This window comes from Alligator mississippiensis, chromosome 11 (genome assembly GCF_030867095.1).
Source record: "Alligator mississippiensis isolate rAllMis1 chromosome 11, rAllMis1, whole genome shotgun sequence".
Taxonomy (NCBI): Eukaryota; Metazoa; Chordata; order Crocodylia; family Alligatoridae; genus Alligator; species Alligator mississippiensis.
The window spans coordinates 28,936,697-28,955,591 of record NC_081834.1 but is presented as its reverse complement, the minus strand read 5'-3'; the positions used below and the strand labels follow the sequence as shown (position 1 = coordinate 28,955,591).

General features: G+C 46.2%; 1 protein-coding gene across 1 annotated transcript in view; it reads right to left on the bottom strand.

Annotated features, from left to right (window-relative positions):
• Positions 1-7,912: 7,912 nt before the first annotated feature.
• Positions 7,913-18,895, bottom strand: part of LINGO1 (leucine rich repeat and Ig domain containing 1) — a 512,521-nt gene continuing 501,538 nt past the window's right edge. The window contains exons 6-7 of the transcript XR_002087061.2: positions 9,097-9,281; positions 7,913-8,672 (exon numbers count right to left, since the gene is read on the bottom strand). The gene's annotated coding sequence lies outside the window, so the exon portion shown is untranslated. The remainder of the gene's footprint in view (positions 8,673-9,096; positions 9,282-18,895) is intronic.

The window sequence follows — 18,895 nt, the reverse complement described above, 5'->3', positions numbered from 1 at the left end:
GCTCCAACTCTGAAAAGATTTGGGGTTGGCTGGATCTTAGGTCTGCTCTTTTTCTGTGACCTGTTTTGCCCATCGCAAGATGGGAACAAATTTAGCCTTTTCGTAGTCCACCTCATAAGCTTGTTTCTTGGAGCTGAGAACCTGTGTCACTGAAAGGTGCTCCTGCCAGTCCCTGCTCTGCGGGCTGCTCTGGTGAATGTAGATGAGTCTGCCTGTCTGCTTCCTGGGCAGCTGCCATTTTCTGTTTTCAGTTCAGATGCAGGAGGTTACCTCGTGAACAGCTGTGCCTGCCCTCTCTGGGAGACTTTATATTAGTTCTTTCTTTTGTTTTTTGTTCAGCATCCAGGAAACAGCCCCCTGTACAGAACTGTGCACGTTTGCTCTGTGTCTGAGACAATATCACAAAGTGATGGGAGTAACCCCTTTGGGGCTTGGATACACAACCTAGCACCCCATAGTTCTGTCTGGGGGGAGGCCCAGACCTCTCTCTAAGCTGTGTGCAGATAACCATTCATTAATATGTAGGTCCCTTTTCAGTCCAAGATCCTCCACGGCAGACCAGCATTATCTCTGTCGCAGGGGGTTTGCATAGTGTCTGCTTGAACAATATTTAGCTCTGTTCATTGCTCTCAGTTTCTGCTCATGCGGGGTTGGGTCAGGATTGAATTGAAGCTCAGGATTTAGCTACATTGGGCAAGATGTAGAAAAAACCTGGACTGGAATTTCAAGGACATGACATTGGTTTGGACTGAGGTGTATTGGGAAAGCCACGGGAGGTCCAGGAACAGAGGTAGGGTGTCCACACAGGGATACGCATCCAGTGAACTGCCAGAAGTTACAGCCATGAGACAGTTCAAAACTGAAGTGCAGTTGCAGAGCTACATGAGAGCTACATGAAGAGCTTGTTTTTGCCTCAGCTTTGGAGTGGATGCGAAGCACCACAGCATACACCATTACAGGGCAATAAAAAAAGATGAAGGGGAACACCAAGCATGCAGCTGATCGATCTCCTTCCAGCTTGGGGAATGGGGTAGGAAGGTAAGGAGAACTGATGCACAGGCCACAATCCCCTCCTAAATTAACAGAAAGCAGAGGTGAAACGTTGGTTAACCTGGAGTTAGGAGGAAAAGATCACACACTCACTTCAGAGAAGGGAAAACCTCAAGATACAGGGGAATTTCGTAAGCAAGAAAACATGAAAATTGGGTTCAGTTTTTCCAAAATGTGTCAGAAAAATTGCCCAAACAACCTACGTGTTACTTTGTGTGCCTCCAGTAGCACTGTCTTAAGGCCAGTTGCAGACACCAAGAAATTAATGGGCAAATCAGAGAGCAGACAGCAGAAAGCATGTTCTAATAACATATACCTGTACTTCTCATGCTAATCTCTGATTGCATGCAAGTTGCTTCTGCACTGCAACTAACTGGCATATCTGTATTTCCTAAAGGAGTCAGGAAGTGATGTATGTTGCTCAGGATGCCACACAGAGTTCCCTAAATGTTATTTATACTTCAGTAGCATATAGGATCTGAGGCTACCCATCACGCTAGCAATCCAGGCATATGTGATATAATATAAGTGCAAGTCCCTGGACAGAACAGCTTGCATTCTAATGTAATTATATACAAATGAGTCAGATAGGTAAGTCATTTCCCTCTTCCACATTTACACACCCAAACTTGTCAACCCTTCTGCAGGGCATAAGAGCAAAGCAAATGTGCAGTCTGTGCTCTGAAATGTTTGTTAGGGCATTGCTTATAAAAATTAAGCAAGACCATCTCAACTTTTGAACCACTCTCTCACATGTATCATTCTTGATTTGTCTCAAGCTTTCCAGAATTTTGCCTTTTTCTAAGAGCTTTCCTGTGAAATTTTAGGTCAATCAGAAAGAGATTGTCCATGTCTGGGTGGACAGAAGGGAGTAAAAGAAAAAAAATCAGATGTGTGTAGCTATGTGCCCCACTGTGTGTTGTGGGCTGGAGAGTCAGTGCCAGAGTGACTGGGCCACAGGGTTTTCTTTCTAAAAGAAGGAAAGGAAGCTAATCTGTCACCCAAAGGTGCACTTGAGGGATAAAAAGTGATTTAAAGCATAGCTTGCCCCGTAAACACACTATGAGAGTTAAACTGTCAGATGTTGCTTTTGACTGACAGATGACAGCACTGATTGCTGGATTAATCCTTTCTCTCTCTGCCTGCCTGTCCTTCTTATGCTCACCCCCATGGCGCCTTGCTGTGGCATCTGATCAGGTGTACATGACTTGTCCATGGGGAAGGCATCTGGCCATCTCGGCAATGGAAGGGCTAGAAGCTACTGTAAAAAAGCAAAACTAGTTTTGAAATGGCTCCAAAATACTTGAGCAGTACCTTCTTTTTCATGCTTGTACCATTTCAGAGGCCTTTGGAAAAACATTCTTGGAAAAAAAAAGCAAGTTTTCTAATATATTATTCATCCAGCAAAATCATTTTGGAGTAAAATAGAAATATTTGCCTTCTCCTCCATATTCCTAATATACTCTCCTCTCCATTTTCCCCTTCCCCTGCTGTCTACCTTCTACTTCCAGGCTCCAGGGAATGGTGTGTATGAAATTATTTTGTAAAATCCAATAAAAATTTTAATCAGGTCAACATCATTACAGAAAAGGAAAGTGATGGATCTTCCCTGATGCAGAAAAATGTAAAGGAGGAAAGCAACACAAACATGTAGCCACATGAACACGCATACATACAGAGCATACAATATCCTTCGAGACCCTTCATTGATAGGTGATAGAAGCTCAGAGTTACCTCCTCAGAAACATACCATCCTGCATGCATTCATACTTCCAGCCACATACACCAAACACACTGCTACACATGTGTTCCCATACTCAGCTGCATGCCCAATACACTGCCAAGTACCCCTCCCATGTACACAGACACATATGCACACACAAAGCCTTATTGCCATATACACACATGCATGTGCAGACACTCAAAGTGCTGCATATGCTCATTCCCTCAAACACGCTCCACCACAGGGATTAACAATCTCACACACAGTAAAATCTTCAAAACATTGTAATGGAGGGGAAGAATTTGGAGGGGAAGGTCTCCTTCCTTCCGGATATAACCAATGAGACCTAAAGATTTGGACAAACCCACTAATAAAAATTGCAGGTAGTGCATAATTTATTCTGTTGATTTACAATTCCTAGCAAAACTGGTACTGGTGTGTATGATTGTAGCCACTTTCAGAAGAATTGGGGCTGTAAGTGATGGGTTGGCTATATAGGCTGCCCTTAGCTGCTTCCATCAGGCATCACTATAACAGTGGTGCAGGAAGGCTGGCTGTTGAGCCCATTGTATTGCTTGCTTCTCTTTGCTGGGAGGCACCAAAGGGAATGCTGTGATTGTTTTAGGGTGCTCACTTCCCGTTATTTCAGAACTATTGTCTGCCAGCTGGAGACGCTCCAATGGGGAACAAGGGGAGGAAGACTGATGCTCACACCTACTCCTCTGCTAACACTCAGGGTACTGTATTGTGACAAAAAAGGGGCTTAGATGTTAGGGGCTGGGAGTCTAAGGTTCTCCAGCAAGGGACAGTATTGCAGACAGCAGCTGTAGGAAGTCTGGGAGAAACTTACTGGGATCTAGAATTTGCCAAACTGGCTCGGACCTGTGTCCTGCCTGACAATGGATGACGCCAGGCACCTCAGGAAGGTGCCAGAACCCAGCAGTAGCAGAGAAGGACTCATCTGCCCCAGCACCCAGGTCTCTGACAGTTTGTCTTAATGAAGATGGCTCAGCTCTCTCAGCTAATGCAGCTTCTCCAGTAGCACGTTCTCTAAACATGAAAAGCAGAAGAGAAGGAAAAGCCTGAATCCTATAATAGCAGCCCCAATCTTAATCCTTGTCTTACTGGTTACTTGGCAGGGGGAGGGGAGGGGAGAGCAGAGCAAAATGCCCAGAAATGCACGGCCATGCTCTGTGGATTTGCATAGTTTAATAAAATGCACTAAGATTTCATTCCCATCTGACATTTACAAAAACCACAGCTCTGAGCTCCTTTCCATCTTTCCCCTTCCTGATTAAATGTGAACTTCTAAATCTGCCAGGAGGAGCAAGGGGAGGGATGGGAAATGTATCCGTCTCACAGATCTTGGCTCATTATTGCCATCAGAAAAGTGGAGCGAGGCCAAATGATAGGAGTAATGGATCTGTCCATGCAGGTCAAAACCCCTGTGGGAGAGGAACAGCCATGCCAAACCCTAAAAGTAATATATTGCTGGCTCCAAGGAGATCTCAAGCCCTATAGGAAAGAGGCAGCCAAGTGCTTGGAATAACATATTGCAGTAATTCAGATGACTTGGGAGGGTTCAGGCAAGGTCACCTACCTACTGCACACATCTGTCCACTGAGGTCATAGCAGTGATTACAGGAAGCCAGGCCACACTCTGGAGAGAATAATGAGGGCTTGTTTGGAGCCCACCTTAGCTCAATAGGAAGAAAGCATCCACAGCAAACTTGGGGAGCTATGTGCTCAAAGCAGGAGTCCGTGGTCTCTGGAGAGGATGAAAATGTAGCGTTGAAGGAAGGGATCACATACCTCACCCTCAGTATTCACAGCCCCAGCAGGAAAGCAGGTTTCTTTCCTAGATTCTGTCCTAGGTTTAATGCACCTGCTCTAAGAAGACCTTGACACCCCCCTCCTCCCCCCCGGGAAAGTAGTGAGCCCACCAAATACCAGAGGCAACAGCAACACAATCATGCTTCACTCTGTGTGCTGGAGGTGGGGAATCAAGCAAGTTTTCCATGCAATTAAGAAACAGTGGAGGTCATAACCTTGTACTGGAAACCTCAGATCTTTGAGTTTTGGATAACTGAGGCTGAACTGTCTTTGACTTGCAAGGCTTGTGGCCTCTACAGGGGTGTGGCAGGGACTGCATGGCCTGGGAGCAGGGTGTTTGATCCACAGGCACTGAGGGGGCCATGTCCTGTGTTATGTATCAGTTCCCAGATTATGTGAATCATTGTAGTTATGATGATTCTAGTGATGCTGCACTTCCTTGAGCCAGCTGAGGGTTTGAAAACACGCAGGTGAAATGGGCATCTTTCACTGTAGGCTGACCCTCCTCTCTGATCCTGTTTCTACTCTTGCTGAACATCCTTGGGAGCAGCTGGGACTGAAGCATGGGAGATATGCTTCATTCATGCTTGATTAATACCATGGGGTTCTGAATTGTCTTGACTTTGGTTTCCCTTTAAAGCAGCTGCCCATGCAGTGCACTGTAACTGTTATCGCAGCAGCAGCAGCAGTAGGGTGAAGCCCCACTTAGAAATGGAGGGAGAAGAGAAACAGGCTTGTCCTCTTCCAAGACCCTAAGAAAAGCCCCCCAAGATGGCCCACCATTCACATTCCAGCGACACCCCCATTCCAGTCCCATCCTGATGGATTTCTTGTCCTTCTCTCCGAAAATCAGCTTGAACTCCAGGTCCTTGTTCTTGCAGTTGGTTGCCTTCATGGGAGAGGATGTGTGGATGCTTAGGTGGGGTATATATAGGGAGGTCTCTCTATGGTGGGCTGTAATGGGGAGACACAAGAGGGCCTGCTGGAGCTGGGGACTCCCAGGGTATGTCTATATAGCACAATGCAGAGAGCTTCCTGCTAGGTCTGTGTATGCCAGCTCTGGAACCAGAAGCAGTATAGCTATGTTAGCATGGGGATGCATCCACCTAGTTAGTTCTATTGAGAAGCAGGCCGTATTGGTCTGGGCAGAGTGCTGGGCTAATGCTGCTGTGCTGTTACTTCTGGTTCTGCCTCTAGAATGTGTAGCTGGCTGTGGTAGCTCTGTGCAGCGCTGTTGGGCACATGCAGTTGTACCCTCAGGGCTCCTTCTTTGCTTCAGCAGAAAATGTTCAAAGCAAAAAAAGAAACTCCAGCTGCCAAAGCCCAGTCTAGCAAATCCCTTCTGCCCATGAGAGCCTTTATCTGTATGAGTTTTCCTACTGCACCCAGTGGGCATGATCACGGGAGCATGGCTACTTGTGTAGAAGTGTTTGTAGGATTAACTCACATAACTCAAACCTGTCCCAGTCTGTGGCAGAAGTGAGTTTTATGGTACATGTATGCAGAAAACCACAGTCTGTTAATGCACTCTAAGGCTTCATCAAGACATGCATGGCTATGTAGTATGTAGTGCCACAGACTGCATTCAGGTGTTTCCCATGCTGCTACCTTCCAGCACAGGGGTTTTTTGACCCTGGGAGATTCTGGGGTCAAAAAAACCTGTGCAGAAAAAAAATCAGGGTGGTGCACATGGCTGCAAAATGCTCCATCCAAAACCGGACCCTGGCTCGCCGAAGTCATGCTCCGGCTGCCGGCCAGGCTCCAAGCTGCAGGAACGCTGTGGCTGCAGCTTCCCTGGCCCCCAGGACCCCAGGTAAGGCTCTCTACCACACCCTGGATAGCCTGCTGTGTGCCAGAGGGCACGTGGCACAGGTGTTTGCCAGTGCTGCTGCTTCTTGTCCCCAGGGAACCAAACGTCCACGCACATCTGGATGTGGCCCAAGTGTGCACAAACCACTCCCTGAGCACCAACAATGTCATACTTCTTCCTCCCTCCCCCACAAACAGCAAACTGGTTCAGTCACAATGCATGTGTACCCACATACACAACACCACAACTCCCTAAGATGCACCAAACACAGATCTTCCCCTATCCACACCCACCACACGTGTATAGGCACACACAGCAAACTGGTGTACTCATGAACACATGCAACTTCACTATACACAGATGCAAGGCATACGTGGAAGTGCTCACACCCCATATACAGGCACCTTTTCTCACCTATGTTCACACCTCCCCTTTTGACATCCCCCCCCCCCCCACCTCCATTTGCTTTACATTATTTACCACAGACAGTAGCCTCTGTGCAGGATTAAAAAATGCCTGTTTTAGGTTTTTTATATTTTGGAAGCTGGCTTGAAATTGTCCTCATGGCCAGTCACAAGGCACTATATAGGAAACAAATGAACAACACTCTCAGGAATTTTTCTCTTTGCTGCTTGTGTTTAAAATCTAAAGTTAGAAAAAGAAGGGGGGGGAATGAAGCTTTGCGGGAAAAAAATTCCAAGAGGGGATTGTTATGACTTGCCCTCTGCAGCTCTCTCTGGATGGATAGAGAGCCTTGGCTCTGCCTTTCTTTGGGGTATGGAGCGGTTTCCTGTCTAGTCTCCCTGGAGCCCTTTGTGGTAAGCATCCTATACCCATTTCCACCTGAGGGGACTGCTCATTTAGCAAAAATGGTTTCCTTATTCTTGGGGCTGGAGAAATAAAAACAATCCCATGCAAGTAGGCTTGTATTTCAGCTACCTGCCCAATGCCAGGCCCAGCTGGTTGAGAAGTGTGTCATCACCAGGGACAACAATGTTTTGGGAACCCATTGTGTGTCAGGAAGGAGAGTGCTGTTTGCTTCCTACTCATCTGGATCAGGTGTTTTACCCCAGCTCAGTAAGACTAGAAGATGGGTGTTTCTTTGAAGGTGGCCCAGTATCATTCCTACAGGCTGGGAAGGAGAGGACTAGTTGTTACCCTACAGTAGCCCAGAGGAAGTCGGTACCCCTGGATTCTCTCTTCTGGAGAGTGGGGGGAGGAGGCTAACTGACTGGAGAAGCAGCCTTCCCTGTGGGATTCTGCATATGTAGAACAGGGGGCAAAGGACAGGGATGGGCAGTGGCACTTCCCAGAGCAGATGCAGGAGCCCAGTGTTGCATGCAGATGTTGGCTTCCTGCAGCACATTTGGAGTCCAGCTGCTGTAGGAAGGGCAGGAGTGGGATAGTTATGTGGGGGGTGTCTAGCCAAGCAGAACCCTCTGCTTTAGGAGCCACATTTCAGGTGTCAGTACCCCAGTGCAGTCATCCCTCCACTGCTACAGCATGGGATTGGCCAGATGGGCTACAACACTGCAGCTATGATACTGTGATTATGCATGATGTAACTTGGGGCTCTGGGCCCTGTGTGATTGAAACCTGAACTGCAGCCTTCACAGACTCTCCCCAGCCTTGTTTCTCTCACCAGTCCCTCTTGCTGGTTTGCCCAGAGCTTGGTTACTTTATCACGGAGTGTACAAGGAGGCTGTGTGTAGAAAGCTGCTGCTCCTGATAATAGATGGCAAAGGGGGATGGATTGCTCAAGCGGTAAATAAATCCTGTGGGCTGGGTGATATAATAAAGTGCTTGACCTTTGCCCTTGTGGTTTATTTTGTGATCAGTGCTCAACAATTGATTTATAGGATAATTAATTTCTCCTTCTTTCCCTTCCCCCTGGCCTTGGTGCTCTCTGCACCACAATCCTTGACTCTGAGTGATGACTCCAGGTTGCAAGCTGCACCAGGAGACTGGGTTGCTTCCCCATCCCAGCTAAGGACAGGAAGTGCTATTTACAGCCCTGTCTGCCCAATAAACATTTATTAGGTCTCATTCCTCTTGCCTGGGCATCGTTCTCTGCCTTGCCAATCTGCAGCACTGTTGGCCAGACGCTGGGTTTCTCAGCAAATCTCTTTACGAGTTCTGCAACAAATTGTCTTGAATGAAAGGCTCTGATGTTGTATGATGGATTTCCTTCAAATAAATACTGCTGGTGAACATCCTTGCTTTTCCTGGGGATTTTCTTCATAGGGATCTCGCTGCCTAAGAAATGAAGTTTACATATGGATGTGAACTAGTATCCGTGAGACACGATTCTCTAATATATACACATGACTTGGGGGAGTTAGGTCTGCCTTTCTGCAGTTTACAGCCACAGGGATTTGCTCAGCAATGTAAATCATTCTCTTCTCAGTGAGAATCACTCTTTTTTTCAAACGCCTTCAATTTTCACCCTGTATTTTTAATGTCTGTCTGTCTGTCTATCTACTGATCAGCTTAAGAAGTAAAGAAGCAGTGCAAACTAGTAATAGTGTCAGGCTTATGCTACTGTTTTGCATGGTCCATCTTGGAGCCAGTTACTAACATCCATTCTTTGGGTATTGCGGCTGTCACGTGAGGCAAGGTGATATTTTTTTTCTGGATTTGCAAAGGGGGAATAATGGTGGAGAGAAGGGAAGTAACTTACCCCCTGCCAAAGTTAGTGCCAGGACTCAATGCGAGGATTCCTGATTCCCAGTCCCCTGCATTGACCATCAGACTGTGCCTGTGCTATGAAGAGTCCTGCCGAGTCCTTGCTGCTCTGCTTGCTGCTGTCACCAATACTGCTTGAGCAATCAATAGAGACCTTAGAGGGATCTCAAAAATATGTTACTGTAAGAAATGAGAAGGGAACAAATGAGGGAGTTTAGCATTTAGTGGATCTCTAATGGAGAACATGTTCATCCAGTAAGTGACAGCTTGGGGGGGGGGGGGACACAGACCCATTCCCCATTAAGGCACTAATTACACCCCAGTCATCGTCAGTTGGAGCCCAGCATGTCAGTGAATGAGGAGGAGAACTCTGAATCCGTTTCGTCTTCCAAATGGGCTCCACAGACGGATCCCTGCATGAGGGGCCTCAGCATGGGGACTGCTGTCTAAGGAACTGATCCAAAACCCGCTGAGGCAGTAGAAAGGCTTCCCCTGACTTTACTGGACTTAAAATCAGGCACCTACTCTCGCCATGTCCCCGCCTATCTTGAGTAATCTCTTGGGTGTGAAGTCACATGGCATAACAAGGGAAGATTGTGCTGGAATGGCAGCACCATAAGAGTTGCCATCTAGTGATACAGGCCCAGAGATGGGAAATGGGCTGGTTTCATATGATATGACAGGAAATAGGTTGTACCAAGCAGTGAGCTGCTGGGCAAATAAATAGAGCCCTTGCCCACTGCCCCCAAGTTCAGCACGATTATTGTGGAGCATGTTAAGAGCACGGCTGTGTGTGTGGTGATGACTTCATGTGTGGGGGCATGTATGTGCATGGAGATGGGAGGGAATCACAGCTGCTGGGAGATTTCTATATAGTGTATCTGATGATGAAGAGACAGGACCTGGGTCCTGGCCTCTCCCCCTACCCTTCCAAGGAAAATCCTTATCCAAGATGGGATGCCTATCTCACATGAACTGATTCAGGGAGGAAGGAACTACTGCTACCAGTTGCAGCACTCGTGTGTGTAATGATGGTGTGATGCACAGGTACACTTCTTAGATGCTATTCTAGACCAGTCACTTGGGGCTCCTATACACGTGCAGGGAGCTGGCTGCGATGTGCTGGAAATCCAGCACATCAGAGCAGACTCGATTAATCAAGTCTGCTGGAGTGTGGAAATTAGTGCACTCCATCAGACTAGCATCATGGGCTGTGTGTAGACAAAACGATAGGTGTGTGTGCATGACATTTTAAAGCGGGCTAAATGCTTTTGCACCGCTTTAATGGTGTCAGTGTTTGCACACCTCAGTGACATGTTGTGTATTAATTCCAGCTGCTGTAGGAAATTCAGCGGCGTAACGCGCCTTAAATGACTTGGGGTGCAGCAAACTGAAACTACTTTGAGGAGTTTTAATTTGCTGCCCCAACAGCCGTGGAGCAAAGTGCTGGGCTCTGTGCAGCTCCACGGCTCTGCAGGAAGCCCTGCATGCAGCCTGGCAGCAGCCCGGGAAAGCAAGCTCTACCCAAGAAAAGTGGTGAGCCTGATCTTCCTCCCTGCCCCAAGCCTGCCTGCCTGCCTGAGCTGTGCTGGGGCCTGGTGCTTCCCTCCGCGGCTGTGGCGCCCCCTGGGACCATCCAAGCTGGGTGCCTGTGGGTGGATGCTACCTGGGGTGGGGCCGCAGATGCCATGGTAGAAAGCACCAGTCCTGCCCCTGCAGCCCAGGGTCCGCTCCGCCCCCTGGCAACTCACCCTTCCCTCCCCGCCAGAGAGGCAGGTAAGTCAGTGGGGTGTGTGCATGACACGGGGGTTAATCAGCCTTAAACTGCAGTGGTGTTTTTTAAAACCCACTGCTTCAATTTAGGGCCCCCATCTCATCTATACATGCCCATGTGTATTGGTGTCCCTGTGCTGAAAAATGGTGGCAGGGCACTTTGAACTAAAGTTAATTCAATGAGCTTGAGTTCAAAGTGCCCCACTGCCATGTCTCAGCATGGGGGATGCTGATACACATGACTCTCAGGTGCTTTTAATTAATGCAGCTCGCTAAGTGCCCCCCCCCCCATGCCTCCCAGAGCATGTGTAAAAATGCCTTTGGGTTATAAAAACCAATACTGTCATAGGCAGAAAGCAGTAACACCTCATGGCAGCTGCTGATATGATTACATAGGTGGACTGGAGGAATTTTGCTTCATAGACAAATATGGGATATGGTTGAGAGAGGCCTCATTCACACCCTGAACCTGGGCACCTTGAAGGGTTGGGTACATCTCTAAATCTGGCAGCTCAGGCCCCTCTCTCTCCAAACCATTTTTCTTGAGGGTGATGCAGCTCCTTCTCTCTCTGGGGCTGCTCTAGCATCCCCTGCTCTTCTTACCCATTCAAAGTGTTTCCTTATATCTATTCCAAACTTGCCCTTCTTTTGTTTAAGGCCACTTCTTCTTGTAATACATCATCTGTGGTCAGCCTGAAAGGTTAGCAATCCCTGAGGGAGGTAAGGAAAGAGCTATAATGTCTCTGGGACTAAAGGTTTGATTTGGATGCAACCACATTTATTCAGCAGCAAATTACATCTTCAATCAAACCGATGTAAATCAGGTCACCATTTTAGCCCCATTTGCTTGGATTTGGAGAGTGCAGTGGGACTTGCTCTTCTTTGTTCTTCCCTCCCTCATGCACATACACACACACACACACAGGTACACTGTACAGTCATGGGAAGTAACACTTATTCTCCCCAAGGTGTTATGCTGTAGAGAGTGGAGAGGATACCGGAGTGTGTATGTTCTCTGGGCTCCATTCTAAGTGAGCACCTGATATCTCCCCTAGGAAATATGAATATCAATATTATGCTGTGCAGAACCAATAAAACTCAGCTCTGAGTTACAACTGGAGCTATGAATAATTGATTTTTCAATGTGGCGACCAACCTGACAAATGACAAAAAAAGACAAAATCATTTCAAGTTGAACCCAAATGAAATTTTTTTTGTTTATTGTTTTCCTTCCTGAACTGAAACAACCACAACAACGGGTCTCTTAATTTTATCTTGGGTGTGTTTGGCCTTTTTGTATGGATGAAATTTATCTTAAGATCCAAATGGAACAAAAAGTTTAAATGTTTCTTCTTGAAAATATGGGACCTTGTTGTCATTTTTGGAGTTAAAACTATTGACTGAATTTTATCAGAATTTGCCATTACTTTTGGTTGACCCAAACCAGCATTTTTAGGTGAATAAACTAACAAACTTTCTATTGTCTTATTCACAATCTCATCCCCAGTCTTCTTTTGGGACAGCACAGTTGCATGTTACCACTGAGTCCTCAGGTCAGAAATCATTCCTCTGTAGCTTGTGTGATAAGGTGAGGAATACATCTGATTGGGATCTTTGATGTAAGGGCCCTGAAGGGTCACAGCTGGGATGAAGGGAACCCAGTATTTAATCTCTTACCTGCTGTTGGACATAGACCTGATGTCCTCACTTCCCTTTCATCTAGTCTCCTCTCCTACCTTTGGTGCTACACGAAGCACTGTCTGCTCTGCACTTAAGTTGCCTCTATCAAAGGGAAAAATCAGAGACAGTAAACTTGTTGAGTTTGGGGCACTTGGATTAGTTCTGGTGCTGTCTGAGTTTGTTCACCTAGCCTTCATTCCACAGGCAAGATGGGCAGTGTGTTAACTGGAGGTTTTCCTTGTGTGTCCTAGTTTATGCCCTCCCCCGGGTGGGGCCAGCAAAGGAGAGGTTGGTACCCTGGGTTTGTAGCTAGAAGTTTTTACATGGTTGACAGTATCACAGTTCAGATATGCATTGAATCCACTTAGAAAATGCCATTTTTTATTGCATTCCCCCAGTGCATATGGAAATATGGCCAAAAATGAGGCAGCAGCCTGATTTCCCCCAGGCAAAGAGAAGCTTTCCCACTTGTGATCAGACTCTGTGATGTTTTGGAATGGCCATGACAGTGTTTGCTGAAGAAAGAGCCTGCTTGTTTTTATGTTTGATCTCCTGAAAACTGCTAAATAGCTATTGTGCAGTGACCATTACATATTACACTAATTGGCATCACTAGTACCCTGGACTCCATCTACCTGCTTGCTGTTCCCACCTCTTGTCTTTCAGCATGGAGCCAGCCTCTGATCCTGCAGAGATGTATGCTTATACTTGGCATACTGCAAGCAGCTCCCTGAGAAGTCGTTTTCAATAAGATTATGGTATTGAAGCAACTCTTTGCATGATCAGAGCATTAGATTGTAAGTTCTCTGGGGCATGGACTCTCTTTTTACACTTTTTGTTTACGCCAGCTAGCAAAATGGGGTCAACATGAACCTGAATATAGTATAGAAGCCGGCTTTATGCTAATGGAGAACAGCTCCCTGACATAATGGTAGGGAAAACTGACCTGCTGTGGATGCTTAGGTGAGGCACTGCAGGCATCTGGAAATGATTCTCTCCCCTGAGGAGAACTGGCTTGGGGACTGTCAGTTCCAGAAAAACTTGGAGGCTCTGGAGATCATTTTTTTTCAACTTGGGTTGAAAAGTCAAAACCTTGAGATTTTTTCTGGGAATGCAATTTTCTGATATTGTGTTTCACAAATGTCTAAACATTCACATAGTAGGAAGGTGTTTACTTTTCCAGAACATGATACAGTTGCCATGCTCCACACAAAGCCGTGGCAATCCTGACTCAGTCATAGATGCCCAGCAGTCCCCACGCAGGTGCTGAGGCAATAGAGGACCGGCAGCCAGGCCAGAAACAAGGCAGTTTCCTTGGAGTTCGATAGAGTGTTGCAGTTCACTCAGACTACATAGTGGCATTTTCCTACAAGAAGACATTGTGTTGCAAATTTTCCAAGCAGCTCTTGTCCTGAGATGCACTCAGGTGATGCTCCTGCTAGAGGAGGCAGGAGAGCAAAAGGGTCATACTTGGCTTAACTGACTTGGAGCAGTGGAGGCTCCTCTCGTCTCACAGCGACACCTACTCGTGTAAGCAGCACTGCAGGCTGCCCTATTGCCGCTTGTTGAATATCTGATTATGAAGCTAGAGCTGAGATAGGGCTGGCCTGCTTACTACCACAGTGTCATCTGCTGGCAAAAAAGCTACCCCAGTCATCCGCAGTCCCCTCACTCGGGGCTACAGTGATACCTGCTATTTAAAGTCAGAGGCTATCAATGACCAGTTCCCAGACTGGCATAAGCTCTGCTACAGGGGAAACAACGTGCCAGGCTTGTTCTAGTGCTGTCAAAGCCTCCCCCGCCGCCACAGCAGAGGGTAAAGCCACAGCTCTGGCCTGTCCCTCATTACAGGGGACCTTCCTCACTTTAGGCCCGAATTTATGTTTGTTCCATGCAGCCCAGAAGTTATTTCACTTTTATTATTGTAAATTATCTGCCCCATAAATATTGACTCATAAAGCTGAGGTTATAGACAATGTTATTTATGTGAAGGAAATTGATTCCACATAGTTTAAAGCCATTCACATGGTTATTGCCCTTGTTATTTTCTGAAGGCCAGTCCCATTGTACAGGTCTGCATCTTTACTGTGGTTTCTGAGCCATCTGTTTTAAGGGCTTTGCTTGGATATTACTTCCTGCCTTTGGCCTTTGGCATGATGGCCGGGGTGGACAGGCATGGCCAGCTGCAGGCTTCCTCATGGAAACAGTGACCCCTGCTGGTCATAGTAATCCCTTCCCTTGCCATAGTGACCTCATCTTAAAGTGTGTCTTGATTTCCCTTGCACCTACTCTTACACCCTCCCTCCCTCTTCTTTTTAACCTCTCACTTTCCTCTGGCCCTTTTCTCCTACAACACAAGCCTGCTTTTGGTTCTCCCATCTTAAAGAAGCCTACACTTTGACCCCAGTTGCCTCTCTATTTCCCCTCTCCCTTTCATCTTTAAGCTCTTTGAACATGGCTAATGCAGAGCAATTAATGTTGTCCCTAAGTGTTCCTTTGAATTCCTCCCTTGATCACTGTGGATACCACCACCATCCTGTTTGGCTCTCAGGTCAGTAGCCTGGACACCATCATCATCCTGGACCTCTCTCTTGGGGCTCACAATCAGGCTATGTCTAAATCTTACCAGTTCTTTCCACATAAAATCTCTAAGTTGTAGCCTTTGCTATCCATCTGCACAGTTAAACCTCTCACCCAGACTGTCAGAATCTCTTGTCTCAGTTACTACAAAATCCTTTTCTGTAGCCTCAACAAATGTGATTTTCTCCTACTTGCATCTATTCTGAATACTGCTGCATGGCTCATTTTTTCTAGCCTGTCTTATTGACCACATTACCCCAAATTTTGCCTCCTTTCACTGGCTCCTGCTTCTCCATCATGTCAAACATAAGCAAGTTGTCTTTCCTTCTATGGCCATTCACAGCTTATGCCATCCCAGCTACTGTGTTTCAATCACTACTGATTCTCAATCACCACGTGTTGCATTTTAAAATTGGGACCTTTATCTTGTCTCTTGTGCTGCCCCTAACTGGTAGAAGGAGCTCTACATAAACATCTTTAAGGCTACCTCGTTCATCTCCTTCAACCTTCCCCCCCACCCACTCTCTTTTACTATGATGCACACAAAAAACTTGCTCAGAGAACTGCACATTCTGCTGGCCAGTGTTGGCTCCTTGATACAAAAGCAGAGCACAAAGAAACAGAAGATACAAAAGCAGAGCACAAAGTAATCTATTGTCTCCCATCTTAGGTTGCAAGTGCAGTGGGTCAGTGTCTATCACTGTGTTCTGTATTTGGATAGTGCCTACCACAGTGGTCCAGGTTTGGGCTTCTAGGTGTTTTGGTAGTAATGGTGATAATGATTAAGGCAATAGCATTCTAAACTCACTGATGCCTTGAGATTAAAACTGCATTATAAATTTTGTTTCCCTGAGATACCTGGTAGCATTACTATTATTGTTATTATTATGCTTCCTAGCAATAATATGTAATCATCATCATCATCATTATGATGCCATAACAGCCACAGCAACAAGGAAACAATAATAACAATATATACTGATCATGATGGAATGGGTTAGCTTTCAGTGGATTAAGGGTTCAGATATCATAATGACGAGTGTAGTAAAGGAACCAGAATAAGATAGGATGGAAGAAAGCAGCTTCTGGCTTTTCCCAATGATATTTCCACCACATTTCCTTGGACCATTATTCCCTGAGCAACCCCACTCCCCAACCTACTATGAGCCCTATTCCTAAAGAGTCTCATCTGACTACCAGGTTGCCTCCATGTCTAGGAGGCTCTTGAACGTTGGGAACAGGCATAGGGTCCTATGAGCACATCTGTGGGGCATTTGAGAGAGGCCTTCATTTTCATCACAGCCCTCTTGGAAAAGCCCCCTAGTCTTTTTGACAGTTGACATTCATAAACTGGATTGAAGTTTAATTGCATATTGATTAAGTAGAACAAAGGTGCAAAGACACTGAAGAGCTGTTAGAATTTCAGTGCTCAGCAACCTCCTCTCTCTCTCACAGATAAAGTTCAGTTTCTAAATAATTACAGAATTAATGTGTCTTAGTTAACGGAACCAGGGAAGCTGCTGAATGGATGGCCTCCCCTGCATACGATGGCTAGAGAGGGAAGCAGGGGAGCAGTAGTAGGTTTTCCTCATTACCACAGAGGCAGTTAGCCACAGGTTTCCTCTGAAACAACAGCTCTGGAGACAGCCCAGATCACCGATTCCCATCTGCTTGCAATTACCAACAGGTTGCCCCATACTTCCACAGTGACATGGCTAAAAGAGTCCCCAACACCCCTAGGAAGGCTTATCAGTAGTCTGGTCTTTAGAGTCCCTGTGCCCTGGTTTGGAATGGGGCAGGGTTTCTTAACCTTGAGTCTTGCTGGCAATCAAGAGTTTCACTAAGATCTGGGTCCACAGCTAAAAGCAAGTGCTGCCCAAAATCTCCCTGTGCTATACAGGGCAAGTCAGGAGACAGGAGGAGCTGAAGGAGCTTCCATTTGCGATGTAAGTGTAAAGGAAGATAAAAATGCATCAGTGCCTTTACCTGCTGTCATGGATTTTTCCACCATATTATAGCAGCATTAATTTTTATTTATGTGAGGTTAAAGTCAGTCCGATTTGGAAATCAACTTGTCTAAGAAGCTCCCCTCAGATCCCATTAGCCTCATGTAGCATTTCTATTCATTTTTGCTAATACTATTCCCAAGGCTGACTACAATAGGAGCTCTCTGTGATATTAACCCATGCTTTGGTGCGTGTCAGCAGTGACTGTTGCTTGAAGCTATGCGGTGCAATTAGAGCCCACACAGCAGGGGGCTGCACACTCAGGTGATGATTTTGAGGCAGCACACTCAGGTGATGGAGAAGGGAAACTGCAGCCATTTGATGCTTTCCAGCCAGATCACAGTGATATCAGCAGTCCTTGTATCAGCTGAGAGCAATGTGTTTGTGTAACATCACAAGTAGCCATTTGAGGGCGTTCTGGTTCCAGATGCATGTTGAGGTGTGTAGGAAAGTTGTTTGGTCCAATCAAGAGCAGAGCGGAAATCCCTGATTGCAGGGATTCCTAGCCTGGTCGTTGCACATGCTCTGGAGCTGACCTACCATGGCAAAGCTCCGGCACCAGTGGAAAGTAACTCTAGCTCCCTGGTTTGCCTGGTTTCCCTTATGCAGCTGGGGTTGAGCGTAGGCAGCTCAGATTTGTGAGGGGCTGGGATTTGGGGAAGTGGGGTACATTTAGAAGAAAGGATTGGAGACAGATGGGCAATGGAGGGAACAAAGGAAAAGGAAATCCAAGGAGAAGGCTGGAGTCAGACATCTAGGGAGCAATCCAAACAGGGCTTCCCTGCTGTCCAGATTGTTTCTAATGCAAAACTGCCAGCCACTGTGCAAGCCTGACTTACACTGACAGGTCTGACTTACATGGCCAGTGCCATTAAGAAAAGCCATGCATTCAGAATACCTTTGTAGTACAAGACAGCTTTGGTTTTGCTGTTGGAGAAAACCTGCTGGCTTTGAAACTCAGCAACTGGGCTGGATGAGGGAGCAAAGTCAAGTTGACTTCTGTTTACGAGGCATTATTTAAATAGCATCCCCCACCGACCCAGGCATTGAAAGGTCCAATTAAAGCCAGCATCACAGTGGGGAAAAAAGATAAGGCACAGGTCAGAAATAATCACTGAGCAGAAGCAAAAGCAATTTCTAAAAATAAAAACATACATCTCTGTGCCTTTGTGTTGGCACAAAACTGCTTCCCCTAAACATGCCAGCAACAGATTTGCAGCTGCCCCATCTCCCCTTGTCTTTTTATTATTTATTAAAATGGTTTGATACCGTGTGACTGTAATTAAAAGAAGAAAAATACAAACAATAAAATGATTTTTAAAATGGCAACGTGCTGCATGCAGTGGAGCAAGAACATATTAAATATTTATTATTGCCAGTCTGCAGGGGGAAAAAAATTAAAATTATTTAGCCTGGGAAAAGCATTTTAATGATTTAATCCAAAGAGAGAGAGGGTGCAGGGGGGAGACCTCTCACCAACCCACAAGCCAACCAAATGATAATGTAAGGTTTGGGTAGGAACTGAAGGTGGCAGAAACCTCCACTTAAGACATTAAAGGAGATTCATTTTCCATGGGTACCTTTGAATGACTTCAGTGAGAACACAGGGATTTTTAATATATGTTATTGGACCAACTATATAGCTGGGAAAACTGCTGGACAAGCTTTTGGGCACCAAGTGCTGTTTCTCATGTTGTCCTCAATGACACTTCAACCCTACTTGAACGAGAATGAGAGTAGGGCATATGATACCAG